At 39.3% G+C, this 14,434-nt stretch overlaps 1 long non-coding RNA gene across 1 annotated transcript; it reads left to right on the forward strand.

Annotated features, from left to right (window-relative positions):
* Positions 1–505: 505 nt before the first annotated feature.
* On the forward strand, positions 506–10,179 carry LOC148657893 (uncharacterized). Its single transcript, XR_015939989.1, has 3 exons — positions 506–637; positions 7,321–7,394; positions 7,583–10,179. It is a non-coding gene; the product is annotated as an uncharacterized LOC148657893 (long non-coding RNA).
* Positions 10,180–14,434: the final 4,255 nt, after the last annotated feature.

Here is a 14,434-nt window from a genome sequence, read left to right on the forward strand (position 1 = left end):
TCTGCTGGGGGGAAAAAAGGTACTGTATCTGCCTGCAAATTGAACCTGCCTAAACAGTGAAAAGATTGTGTCTGTGTGCAGATTTGTTGGTACCAAGAATCGAATTGTATAAAGTATAAACCAAAAATATGAGCAGTATTTACTCTACACTCTAATGAAGGGGGACATTTTTTAAAGGGCAACTGCAATGCTATTTTTATATTTCGGGATTAGAAAGAATCGGCATTGATGAGAGTATTTCAAACCACAATGAAATTGAAATGTACACTGTAACTTGCATCATAAAACAGATGACATTTCCAGGTATGCGCAGCGCCATATGCTGCGATTCAGAACGAGGAGACAGAACTTCCGGTGTCGTGAAGCAGCCCTCTGACCCCTGTAAAGAAGCAGGCTTATATATCTAAAACATCGCTTTTAATCCAATAAATATATTGCTCTCGATTTCGAGACGGTTTTGCCGGCAAATTCTACTTACTTGTTAACTCTGCATGCAGATCACGTTGGAACATTTCTGCAGTGAAATGTCCGATGCACAAGCTGTACCTGTGCGCTCGTAGATCGCTGCACACGAGTCATCAGGGAGAGTTGTGAGCATGAGGCGTCGCATCACTGCGCAGTTCATGGGAACTCGAATGTGAGTTTGCGATATCGTGGCGATTTACAGCACTTTCACACAGTTCACGATTTTGTGCTTAATTCAGAATTTGGAAAAAAAAAATTCTATAACGCCAATGGATTTATTTTGTTGCAGCGCACGAGAGACCTTCAAGGTAAAGTTAGGACTGTGGCAATCATTCATCCACACTTCTCTCATCTCCCACTCGAAAAAGATTGAAAACATTGCATGAGATTGCAAGTAAAATATGACATCAAATAACAGATCTTGTAAGGTGATCTTTTATTTTACCAGTCAAGTCACAACATTTTCTTTAACAACCAGAATGAAGCACTTTGCTGAAGGGTACAACAGCAATCAATCTGCTGGGAGGAGGTGAACCTGCAGCCCTCCAGTCCAGAGCCCAAAACACTACATTGCTGCCCCTTACGAAACTACACGGGCTTTGTGCTTGTGCTTTGTTTGAAGTCTCTGGAATGAAAATGTTTCACTAAATGAAACTATATTGAGAACTCCTGAGGATGCTTTCAGATAGTCCTCCCACAGCTACTGACTTATCATAAATGTATATACTGCAATATAAACCACATGGCCTTGAATGTGGAGATGCTCCACTTGCCATTGTAAACTTTGATAATATGGCAGCACTAACAATTGTCGATGCACAGGAAGCCTTGAAATTCTTTCTGCTGGCAGATTAACATGTCCTTGTTACAAGACACGTGTATCTCAAAAATGTCTGAAATTATTGCCGTTTTGACCTCATCTTCAATGTCCTTTGTGCAATGCATTTAAAGCTGATATCATCACATTTTCTTTTTTATTTATACAGCTCTTTTAGTCGTAAAAATGAAGAAATCAAAAACTTAGATAAAGAGAGCATGGACAAATCAATAGTTTTACCATCTTAAAACATGAGAGGGGAAAATGAGCTGGTTACTTTTGGGGTTTTCAGACAAGAAACTGGCAGTGTGTGTATTTAGTGGTATCAATCCCCATATTTGGAGCACCCATAAAGCTAGGATTCATTTTGTTTAGTCTAACTGGGAAATGGCAGGTGGAGCAGAGCATCATCATTGCAGTGATATTAGGCTAATACCACACACTGACTATGAGCCAGACAGTGAAATCTCCAGATGTCCTTTATAGTACTAAATAAGTACAGAGTACAGTTGCATTTTCATTTGTATGCGGTACTGTTTACAAATATTCACGCAGATGTGTAAACACAAAAGAATTATCTTCATTAGTGCTAGGGTTCTGTACATGAGATAACCGAGACATCTGTTGCTTTTTCCCCCATCAAAACGCAACATTGATGGGGTTTCTTTACCTCAATGGGGAAAGGTTAGTGGACTGTAAACAGATATCTCTTCCTGTGTAATTGGTATGTTCCTCCATGCAGCAGGGCTTTACCAGCTCCAGATGTGGGATTCTTTGGTGACTGGGCTCTGCAATCCCTGCAGCAGCATAGAGGAGATTCCTAATGATTTTCTGGTCTTTTGTTCCAATTACATGATTTTTCAGAATGCCCCCTTCTTCACCCTTTCTTAATGACCTAGCACTGGCTTTGAGAGCAGAAACCTACTGTCTTTTACATGCCTTGGAGTTTATATCAACTTAATGAGGCTTTCACAAAGAGGGGAAAAGGGCAACGCCCTTTTGAAATAACAAGATTGCTTGCTTAACAAGAGCAGCTGAATGTAGCAGGAAGACTATGAGATTAAAATATGTTGCATATTTAAAGAAAGAAATAATAAGCACTGCTTATGATTGCTCTTTTTAAGATAAACTGTTTCCATTTATTAAACTATTTTTCACAATGTTGATAATATCAGTACTAAAGTATTAGTAATTCATTGACTTTCTCAGAGCTTCATTGCATGAAATAAAAATGAATGTGTCGGCATCTTGATGATAATAGCACAGCTTGGCAGTGCTCAAATGGCAAACCTGTGCCTTCAAATGCAGCAATGAAGAAGTCATCTTTATAAGCCTGTATTCCTGTCTTTTCTTATGTTTAATTTGACAGATCTGAGATAGTAAACGTTGTGGATAAATAGGCTTGGGATCCTCTTGGGCTTTTCATGTTATCTTATAAAAGGAGATTTCCTTGGGTAGCTGTAAATTGGGATTGTTCTGTCTGCAGTAGAATGTGTTGTTACTGATGATATTTTAACATGGCCCCAGCCAACCCAATGAAGCCTACTGCTGCCTTGTCATCCCAGCATATCAGGATAACCAGCCTTTCTCTTCATCCTTTTCTGAAATAATACGTCATGTCTGTAAACGAAGAGTATCATTAAGCTCCTTCAGTCTAAGACTGCAAACATTTCAAAGGCTGTCATGACAAAGACGCTGTGCTACATGAATCCCTTGCTCCTCTGTTTAACCGCTTGGAAGCTGCCAGTTCCCACTGTTCAAAGTGACTCTCTGTGAATTCTTGCATGTGAAATGACAAGCTTGTTTCTTTTTTAAAATATCAATTCATTTTTCTTACCAAAAGAACCATATAACTTACAAATGTAACATTTTTGCACAGTTATTATCACGAAGTAGCTAAATCCGTTTCCTGCTAAAATCATTATGCTGATTACTATTTGACATCAACAGGGTTTTTCAGTTTGGGATCTCCTGTGCCAATCCCAAGCTACTGTAGGAATGTGTGTGACCACCACTGAAAGTAATACAGCTTTCCAACAGGTTGCAGATGCTGTCTTGTGGGCTTCCTTTGTTTTCTTATAGAGCCTAGACAAGCATGTGCCTGCTCACTGGTCTCTGAGCCCATCATCTCAGCTTGTCCCACAAATGCAATGCAATTTAATGCTCAAGTTTGACAAGTAGGGCATCTACAGTATAACCACCATGTTTCCATTTCACAACACTCACAGACATTAGGGTGTTCCACACAACACCCTGGTTCATCACGAAAGACAACATTGTTCCACTGCTAGTTTGTCCACTTCAGGTCCCGTAGTCCAATCTCTGACATGCAGTATTGATATCTGATTTTTTTTTCTCAATTTTCCCCAGGCTTGACCTTCAACAGCTTACATCACCTCATTGCCTGAGCCCAGACAACTCACAAATGAGGTGCTTTAGTGTTTACTTAACAGGCGGAGGTGTTCAAGGGTATCACGGACAGTCATAAATGATCAATTGATCCAAATGAATTGAAAAACATTGAATCAATATCCAAAATTCACATACCTAATTTTTCAGAAAACAAGCATGCATGAATAGTGATAATTTTAATTTTGTGCTCAGTATATATTGAACAGAAAAGATAAGATCTTACATAGCTCTTCAATTCAGCTTCATTAGTCAGATGTGAAAGTTAAACCCCATCACAGAACCTGGTCACAGGTTCTTCACATTTAATACCTGAAAAAAGGACACAAGAATAATATTTAATATGCATTAATTGTCCAAACCTTTAAAAATTCAATTCATATGTTGTTCAAATGCTGAAAAATAGTCAGGGGCCACAAGAGTTTTGATTTCTATCACAAATCCTAAATGAAACTGAGAGAATTGGAATTCAATACATTCTTCTTTTCAGTTTGGTTTTGACAAATTTTATTAAGAAAATCCACCATCTCATCTATCACTTACAGTACTCAGTTTAAAACGTCTTTTTAAAAACCAAGACACATCATATGTTGAATTAAACAATTCAAATGAGTAATAACGACAATCAAAATAATAAAAAATAAAAGGACATCAGATATTCTTGTTTAAAATAAGAAAAAAAAGAGTTTGTCGTTGTCAGGCTGCAAAACGAAGCCTATTACCATCGTTGACTGAATGATAAATGACGACGCCATTTTTACTTACATGTGTGCTTTGAAAATTGAACTGAGAATGAAAAACCCAGAGCTGAAAAAGCTGTCACCACGTTAAATATGGTGCAAGGTTATTTTCCCTCAACTGCTGAGATGCTCTGTGTGTTTTTCACTAAACATTCTGTGTTCAAGGCAGAAGCAAAAGAAAGAAATGGCACAGAATTGCAGAAGAGCGCTTTACCAGGGGTTCAAGAATCCAAACAAAGAAGAGACACTTCATAAATAGGGATTAGAATAAAACATTGCAGCATTATGGGATAATTAGATATCAAAAGACCCTTAGATTGAAGAAATTACTATTGGTAGCTTTTCAGAGTTGCAAAATCCCATTTTACAAACTCTTACAGTGCATCCTGTAATTATCAACATTATCAAATTATCAATTAAACAAGCTTAAATAGCATGCCAATAACCTCATGGGAACATCTGGAAGAATAAAAGCCAGCTAAGAAATATCCTCACCTAAAATGTTTTCTTAATACATAATTGGGTATTAATACCTTCTTGGTTACTGGGTATTATTTGCCACCCCAAACACATGCAGTACCAGCTGGCTCAATTGGTCTGTTACTTCCACTGCCGCCTGTCGTATAAAACACTTAAAGGGCTGTGTGTGCAGACAGAGCAGTTAAGAGGAGCTACACTGGGATCTGGGTGACTCCCAGTGACAGTCTCCTGGGTGTGCTTTGTTTTCACAGACCTGTGCTCCTCTGATCACTCCCACCTCAATCGGGATTCTCAAGGCGGAAGAAGAGGATCAAGGGGGAAGAAGAAACGCACGTCTCTTCCTGTTTTTTACCATCTTTCTTTAGAGCTCCATTCATAATCTTGTTTCTTTTCCCCCCGGCAATCACTGTTGCCACTGACTGTTGCCTTTTGTGTTTAAATAACTGACCATGTACACCGAGCCTCCTACAATTCTGTCGTATTCACAATGCCAAGAACTAATCACCATTTGCATTTTTATTAAATAAACTGCCGTGTGTTATTGAAATCTCTTTCCTGTAGATCAATAGGCAGCATAGCAAGTGGTAGTTTATGGTTTCACACATAAAAACGTCCATCTACCTCCCACAGGCCCAGACGCAGTTACTATGGCAACAACATTTCTTCAGAGTCACTGTGCACTAAATGGTTACCATGGTACCTGGCAACCTTCTATAGCAAGTGAACTGTCTGATCCCTCGAGTGAGGTCACTTTCCTCATTCTGTATTATTCCAATAATAATAATAACAGTATATTCTTCTGTTTATACAATCACAATATTTTGTCTGCTAGAAATCATGTTTATTTATTAGAACAAAATGATTTTTGTACTCCTGTGTTTTTTTTAAGCATGGATTAATTTAGTTTGTGATTTTTCCAAATAGATTATTCTGTTAGCATCATGTAATATCTAAAGATCACATTAAGAAAGAAATACACCCTAGTTTTTCTTTTTTTTTTAAGGCATTTACAACTGTGATAGATGGGAAAAATATTTTTTAAACATTGGGGAATAAATTTCACATGTAAAGTACTATTCCTTTTTTATGTTGCAATTATAAAGCAATTACAAACATAATATGAAGCTTTATGTGTTTCTAGGAGGTTAATTGGTAAAACTTTACAATAAACTAAATTTTTTATGTAATTACATACCATATGAAGCATTGCACAATATTTTACAGTTAATATAAAATGAATGTCATGATGTATTCATAGGACAGTCATGTGACTTCCGCTATTCACTGAATTAAACATGCCATTGTAGAGCATTATGATTATTTAATTACAGTACCCCATTAATTTGTTAAAAATGAAAACAGGTTTTCTGGTGTGCCCCCATGCTAGAATATTTGTGATGAATAATTTAACTAATGCAAACTTGTATGCAACATCAGGGTGCTTGTCTTTTCATAGTCTCCAGTAAGATCTCTCCTTAATATACTGTAGATGCTTCTGGATATTAATGTGTCATTCAATAAGAATTTTTTTATCCGTCACTCAAAGAGAGCAGTAGGAAAAAACACAAAAAAAGTGTGAAGATCGCAATTTGATATAAGGGGGATAGGCAAAATATCTGAAAAGAATGCAATGTTATTTCTCTTTTTTGAAAAAGAGAAATCTGGAAAATGTCATGTACTTAATGCCCATTTCAAATAGACAGAAGTACTTTAAAACCTGACACGAATACGACCTTTGCCCAAAAAGCGAGAGAGCAGCCCACTATTTTTACAAACATCCCCGTGGGTGTGCCCTCTTAAATATTTTCAAAAAACACAACCCGGATTTGCTGAATGATGTGCTAACACTGCGCTCAAACACCCATAGAAAGGAGCGGTCTGAGGAAAAAAGGTTTCGCTGTGAGCTCTCCAGTCCACACACAGGAGTTAACAGTACCTCTGCAAGTGCTTTTTAACGCCCAGCCCAGGGGAAATCTGCTCCCTTCTGAAAGTACCAGGCACACTGTCATCTGAACGAAATGCCAGGTCATGACCCACACTGGAGGAAAGATACTGTAGCTCTCTTGGTGGCAGGATATCAATAAACATCTGTAAAGAAAGAATTATTATTAAGTCTTACAAATAAACAAGAATAGCTGTTCAATGCACAGGGTTACAGGCTGCACGGAGCTACTGTAATGTTTCCCAAAATTACAGAGACCGAATGAACTTTTACAGAACTCTCTTCCAGAACGTCATGACAAAGCTTATGTCTGTACAGCTGATTATTCAAGTTGAATGTGTTCTAAAAAGTGTCTTGCCAGGATTCTATAAGAGACAGAAATCAGCCACTGATGACTGTGCGTTTATCGAGTAAAGTCATCTTTTGAGAGTTGGAATTTCTCATCTGGTGTTCTTTATCTCTTTTAGGTATGGCGCCGGACCGCTGTGAACATTGCCCACTTTGTGCTGTACTGGATAACACTGCCCCAGAGCTAATTAAGGTGTGAGACCACTTGTCAGGGTGAATAATGCCGTCCTGGGGTGTGTCTTTCTGTACTCCTGCCAGCCCTTGTTTTCGGCCCAGTGTTATGATGTTTTATTAGATGTGACAGGGCGACAGAGAGGCTCATTGAGGGGGGAGGCTTCATGATGACAAGTCAGTTAGTGACCTTTTCTTCTTCATTTGCAGATTACATGCAAGTAACGAAAGGCGGCAAAGCGAGCCTATCAACCGATACCCTGGAACACAGGTCGATCGGAATGAATCATTTTAGTACACCGCAAGCAGACACCACTGTCGAGTGGAAACATGAATCCTGTGGGCAGATAGACCGTAGCTCCTACCTGGACTGAGAATAATCACCAGCCTAATAATAAAGCCATCCATACGCTGACCACTGTGTACACTTTGGAGCATAACATTTTGAGAAGTGCTGCCTGAGAAGGCTGCGAACAGGGATAAAACAGATACACTTAAATATGTAGTTTTAATATATGCAATCTATTCGTGTTTTCGGTTTAGAAAAATCAAGGTCTTCAGTACAGTGTGTCAATAATGCTCATTTGGAATTCACACCAGTAAAGCAGCAAATGCAACAGTTAGGCAATGGATCATTAAATAAATGACTTGCCCTGGTCAAATGTGTTCAAGCCCTGGCGGATTAAATTGAGGAAAACTGGATTTTGTTTAACAGGTCCTCCTTGGCTAGGGTGCAAAAAGGCCTGGATGAGGAGGAAAGGAGATATTGGCTTCCTTGTCATGTTGCAAACCCAGCGGGAATGATGGGCTGCAGAAGATCAGCAGAAAGATGGATATGAAATTTTGGTGTGGTCGCCTGTGGCCACTCCTGCAATAACATTGTCAATCTGCGCCGCATAATGCAATTTGCAGGGCAGCCCTGAAGGGTGTAATGGAGTGTGTTTGTTATATGTATGTGTGCTTCACAGAAGTGAGTCATGCCTGATCTCTGCCCTACGTTATCATTTCCCATCAGCATGACAGGCTGCAGATGATGTCACCTCTCTTATAGTATTAGATCACTGTAATGCGCCTTACACGGGGGTCACTCCAGAGACCTGTTAGTCTACCGTCTTTCTAATGAGGCTCTTCTGTAAAATACTCCATTACCATTGACTATAATTACCTCGAGCCAGCTCTGCTCACTTTATTAGAAAATAAATAAGTTTGATCATAAAACACAATAATACTTTAAAAATGCAGGACAAGGACTTTGTGTCCTCATCCATATTTGTTGTTGTCTTTATATTCTTATTCATTAAAGTGCATTAGGTATGGCAAAATGAGAGGGTAATGAAAAAGTTATACATTTGAAATGAAACAAGTATAATAGAATATGTTTAATCAGAGCATGTAAACGAATACAATTACATCTCCATTTGTTGTCCTGTTGTCCCATATTCCTGTCTTTTGGTGTTGCTGCTGCAGTTTTGTATCTTTACAGGAGCCTGTGATGTTTTATCACAGGTCTGATTTCAGATTGCTTCACTGGTGATGCGAAGTGCTCCTGCTTTTAAACCTCCCTCTTCTCTTCCTCATTTATTTGCTGGGCACTGACAGGGCACTTCAGTCTTATCAAGGAAAGCAATACAATTTAAATGCCAGTCGCAGCTTTTAAAGAGGAATACAAACACGTTTAGCCGGCTTATAGATCTGCTGGAGTTCTAATTAATCTTTTTAACATTGTCTTTAGCCTTTCGCACTGCTGAGGTCCCACCCCAATTGCAACAGCAAAACCGGTGGACGTAGCACTGAGTGTTTTTTTCTTGCGAGCTCTCTAGAAATGATGTGAGTGCTTTTGGAGGAGGGACGTCATGAAAGGCATTTTACATCCATAAACATGCGCAGCCCTCTATTAGCAAGTAAAAATCTTAGAAGCCTGTTGATTTGCGTGCTCTGCCTAGCAACACTGAGTCTTGATGTCCTCTGTGGGAGTGACTGGGAGCTATTTCAGTTCATTTTGTAATGTTAGCAGGTAGTGTATTTGCCACTCTCAGCAGCACCTGAACTCTGACTGGAGGGCACACATCAGATGAGACATTGTGCAGCTTGTCATTTTAATCAGAAACAGAAAATGGTAGTGTAAGTGCCAAATAGAGCAACTGTCAAAACGAATCTGAGAAGCTGGAAAGAAGTTGCACTCCAATGGCTGTTCTGAAACAGCTGTGAAGCTACAGGAATTGACTTTTTAAATGATACTTATATTCTAGGCTGCCTGTGAACCTGAAGCACCTGTGGTGGTATTTACAGACATTCCCCTAGCTCTCAGCTTCTGAGGCCCTTTGTCTTAGAGTGCTCTGCTCTTTATTTGACAAAAGAAAACTTGGGGTGCGAAAAAAAACTCAGATTTTTCCTTATTTTATAGATTTAGCACTTAATGAAATGCATGTTTGGTACTGTATCTGGTTTGAGCAATCAGTACATGTCTCTGAGCTATGCAGATATCATTAGATTTTACACAGGGCTGTAGGCCATCATTTATTTTTCTCTTTATAAGGCTGTTGATTGAAAGACTAGTTTGGGTTAAATGTCCTATACCAGACACAATTTGCCTTTGCTCCAGATCTCACACAAGTATTCATATTCCAGACCTGACCAGCAGAGTATCTGTCTTTGTGAGAGGGTCGTGTTCTCATTCTGCAGTGTCATCGCCCCCATATAGTTAAGATTACCGTTGTTCCTAAGGAGCAACAATATAAAAATAGACACCTGAGTTACAGTGTTTAGGAGAAACGTCCTGCATGTGTGATGTGCAAGAGGAGGTGGCTGTTGAAAAACCTGACCTAGTTAGGAATTGTGTGCAAACTGGATCCAGGGTGACAGGCCACCACCCATGATAACACAGCACAGCCACACCTGTGGTCCTGCACCTGCTTCCTGCTGTGTGTGTGAGGATGGAACATCTTTGCAGTCATGTATCCTGGAGGACATTTAGACTGTCATGTTGCAATTTGCAGAGGAAAAAAAAAAAAGAAAAACCCGAGAGCCTGTTACAGTCATTTTCACGTCAGCAATTTCATGCTTTGTCTGCATTCCGGTCACGTAAGGAAACCTTCCAAGATTCTCAATTTCAAAAATAACTAACTAAATGAGGTCTCATGGGCCTTTTTTCAAAGGTCTGATCTTATTGTTTTAAACACTGAATGTCATGCAGGCCTTCCTAGTCCAGTTCTGTGTACAATTAATAAATATTAATGGTGCGATGGGAATTATTTTTACAGTACAAACATAATGCAACACAGTGTTAAAAGCATTTTATAGTGGAATAGACGGTAGATAGGACAGGTGCACTGCTGTTCACTGGTACTTTGAAATAAAACCTCATCACATTTTCTTGTGGGCGGTTATGATGCCTGAGCGGCCCTCTGGTTGTTCTCTGTAGCAGACATACTGCATTAATAAAGGGACTCGGAAGCCTATTTCTTCCACTGCCCTGCCTCTCCTCCTAGACAAAACGCCATTTAACACCTGCCGTTCGTTACCTACCCAGTTTCTGTTCTCACTCAGAGCTCCAAATACTGTGACTCCCTTTCGAGATTAAAAATAAAGCGTGAGAAAATGGTGGTTATATTTAAATGATTTTTTTCTTCCCTCACCGAATTGTGCGGAACAGGAGTCCACTCCTCAAGTGTTGTGCTGCCCCCTGCTGTACAATAAAGTGTCAGCGTTGATTTGTTGCTGCTGACGAAAACCTCCAAGGTTTTCATGTTACAGGTTGGAGTTGATTAATAAAGACTGGCCAACACATTTTCGGTTCTGACATCTTGGATTGCTGAATAACTACATTATTCATTCACAAACATGCAAATACATATTGTATAATATTATATTAATCTGATATTGATATAATGGACATCTGCTTGAAGGCCTTCACATTAACTGTTCTTCGTTAAAGACTCTGCTGCACTGTGTGAATATGACTATACAATGAAGATGTGTCCATAAAAAAGTCTGTTTTATTTTTGTTTCATCTTTACATATTTGCATGACAGATTTCCCTGAATTAAATGTTCAGGATGGACTGTCTGCTTGCAGGTGTGCTATCTGTAGTTGAAGACCTCTGCCGATCAGCAGAATGCAGAACATTGCACAATGCAGGGCTGAAATCAGAGGAGGATTTAATTGTGACACCAGGCATTGTTTATTCACTGCTTTGCTCAACTCATATTTCATACAAACCTCCAAAGCAGATTTTGAAAGCGCCGGCTGAACTGAAATAAAAATTAAAGCCAGAATATCTCTCCTGTGCTGTGAATCCCTTTTCTGTCCAATGAAGGCTTCCTAGCCAGTAATGACTATCTCCCTACCCCCACCCCTAATCCCTGTGCAAACACTTCACAATAGAGTTTTAATCTTTTCTTGTGGAATTGACACTTTTGGCTTGCGATCTCATGAGTCAGAGAGACGTCGTGTACAGTGAAGTGTGAGTGGCCTTGAAGGTTACAAAGCAAGAAGGAAAGTCAAACCGAAGCTGGTGAGCGTGGTGCACTTTGCAGATTCCTCATAAATGGAAAATGGTTATTTTGGTCCTATAAAAACTATTCGGATGAGTATGATACAGTCATGCAATTTAATGAAAACTAATTTGTTCAAAAAATTAAATTGAGCATGCTACTGCTGACATCCAAATGATAATATAAATATATGCAATGTTTTTCATATCCTTCTGTCCAGATAATCGTTCGGTCTTTCTTTAGGGGGATGAAACAGCACAGTGCTGAAAACCACTTGGGCAGACAAAGGGACTCACATTGAGATGTTGCTTTGAAATTCAGAAGCTGGTAATTTATTTTTTTATTTGACGTTTTCTTCTCGCTGCCTTGATCACTTAAAATACTTTTTTTCTGGGCGTATTTGTCCAGTGCTGCCACCTATAGGGCAGAAAAGGAACTGCTGGTGCTTTCTATTCCCAGGTCGTAGAAGTCAGTACGGCAACAATAACACCATATGAAAGAGGGGCTTAGCCCAGTGGATTTTACTGTTTTGCTTAATTTCTTAACATCTTATTAATTGCAAACGTTGCCTGAGAAAATGGAATATTGACTATTTCAAATGTTTTAGGGGGAATAATTGCCAGATCTCCCATTAGCATCCAGAGAGAAGACGTGTGTGCTATGCTCTTCGAAATTAAGACAGATATGCAAGCTGTGGAGAACTGAAGAGACCCCTCCCTCTCTTACTGCAGTTTGCCAGCTTAGTCTTGGCAGAGCTGAATGTTTCCCCTCCATTTTCAAGTGGGATGTTTGATTAAATGTAGTTTAACCTGAATTATTTTCAGACAACCTCTGGTTTCTGTTTTTATTTGGGTTTTTTATTTTCCTTCGATGCCTCTGTATTGCCAGAACTATACAACATTTTTTTTTCAGTTGTACCGTGCCGTTTGGTGTCCAAGTTCTGTACTTGTCATGATCCCAGAACACTCTGAAATCAAAAAGCAACTAATTTATATTGTCTTCCTCTCTCTGTCATAGATGTGTAACAAATTAAAGAAAATGAACCCAAAAGACACATGGAAGTAATAAACATTTATGATAGAAACATATTTTTCCTTTCACCAGCTGAATTCTATTATTTTTTTCATATTGTACAGCTGAGTGCATGATGCAAAGTACCTATTTTATTGCCTTATATAAGTGCCATAAATAATTGAAGAAAACTGATGGAAATTGAATGTAAAGGGCAGACAGGAACTGCTCTTTGAAGGCACTGTCACTGCATTTCATGAAGTACTTCTCTTTAAACAAGATGAAACGTTTTGTTTATTTTGGTGTTTTAAGTCCTAATTAAGAACGGAGCTGTTTTCAATTTAAAGTTAAATATATGTCAAGTGATAATTCAAAAGCTGACTGAATTAATATCATGCTAATGTAAGTCCCTCTGGACAGACCGTGATGGGAAGATCAATCTCTATTGTAATGCTAAAAGCTTTTTATTTCAATTTAAACACATTTTGGTGTGTTTTGGAGCACACAGGCTGCACTCAGTGGGAGACAGGAGAGGTGCAGCTCTGATTAAAACAGGCATCTCTGCAAAGAGGATAGGAAAGTTTCCTCTCCTACCACGTGGCTCTGAACAGCCAAACCTTCCATCCCACCCATTTTGAAGATCACGTTGATCATCAATCATCTACTAACAGGTGATCAACTCAGCACTCTTGGTGCCACACTGATTTCTAGATCTCATTCTGGTGTACCTTCCACATAACAATAAATCTTAATAGTTCAGGTGAGCAGCTGCGTCAGCATGTGTAGGCTGCAAAGGAACAAGTAATAGGTTTATTCCATGCTGAAAAAAAGAAGAAAGAAAACACAATGTTTCGGCCGTGGAGCCTTCTCCACAGCCGAAACATTGTGTTTTCTCTCTTCTTTTTTTCAGCATGGAATAAACCCATTACTTGTTCCTAATAAATCTTAATGTTTCATTGACAGGTCAAAGTGACCATTGCCCAGCTGTCTCGATTGAGGCTAATACAACGATTCCCACCCAGCTTTCAGAGCTGGGCCGAGCTCATAAGGGGACAGGAGTGGAGAGGATGGTCCCTGCTATCCATCCTCATGCTCTGCTCTGTCGGCCAGGGAGGGTGTCCGCTGTCTCTCAGGTGCCTGTGTGGCGAAAGGTTTGTGCTTCACATGTTTGAAGAGCAGACACTGCGGCACAGCTCAGTGCAGGCAGATGTACAGTATGTGCTGGACTCTCTATGAAGCATTATTGCAGAGAGAGTCCTCCACATGCCTCACATTTCCCCCAGAAACCTGTAAACTTGGCCAGGCACTGTAATTTATGGTATGACTCACCCCCAAAACCACACAAACCGTACACAACAAATGTCAATAGGAAACACTATTCTGTCATTTGCAGAGCTCAAAATACTATCTGAGTTTCACCATAATTATTATCTTAAAGAAAAATAAACTACTTTCGCACAGATTTTGCTCCGAAAACACTCTGTTTTAAACACTTAGCACAATTGTGTTTTGATGCAAAACTGCCATTTACCTAACACCACGAGATCTGGCGCTTGAG

This window comes from Lepisosteus platostomus, chromosome 7 (genome assembly GCF_059453375.1).
Source record: "Lepisosteus platostomus isolate fLepPlt1 chromosome 7, fLepPlt1.hap1, whole genome shotgun sequence".
NCBI lineage: Eukaryota > Metazoa > Chordata > Actinopteri > Semionotiformes > Lepisosteidae > Lepisosteus > Lepisosteus platostomus.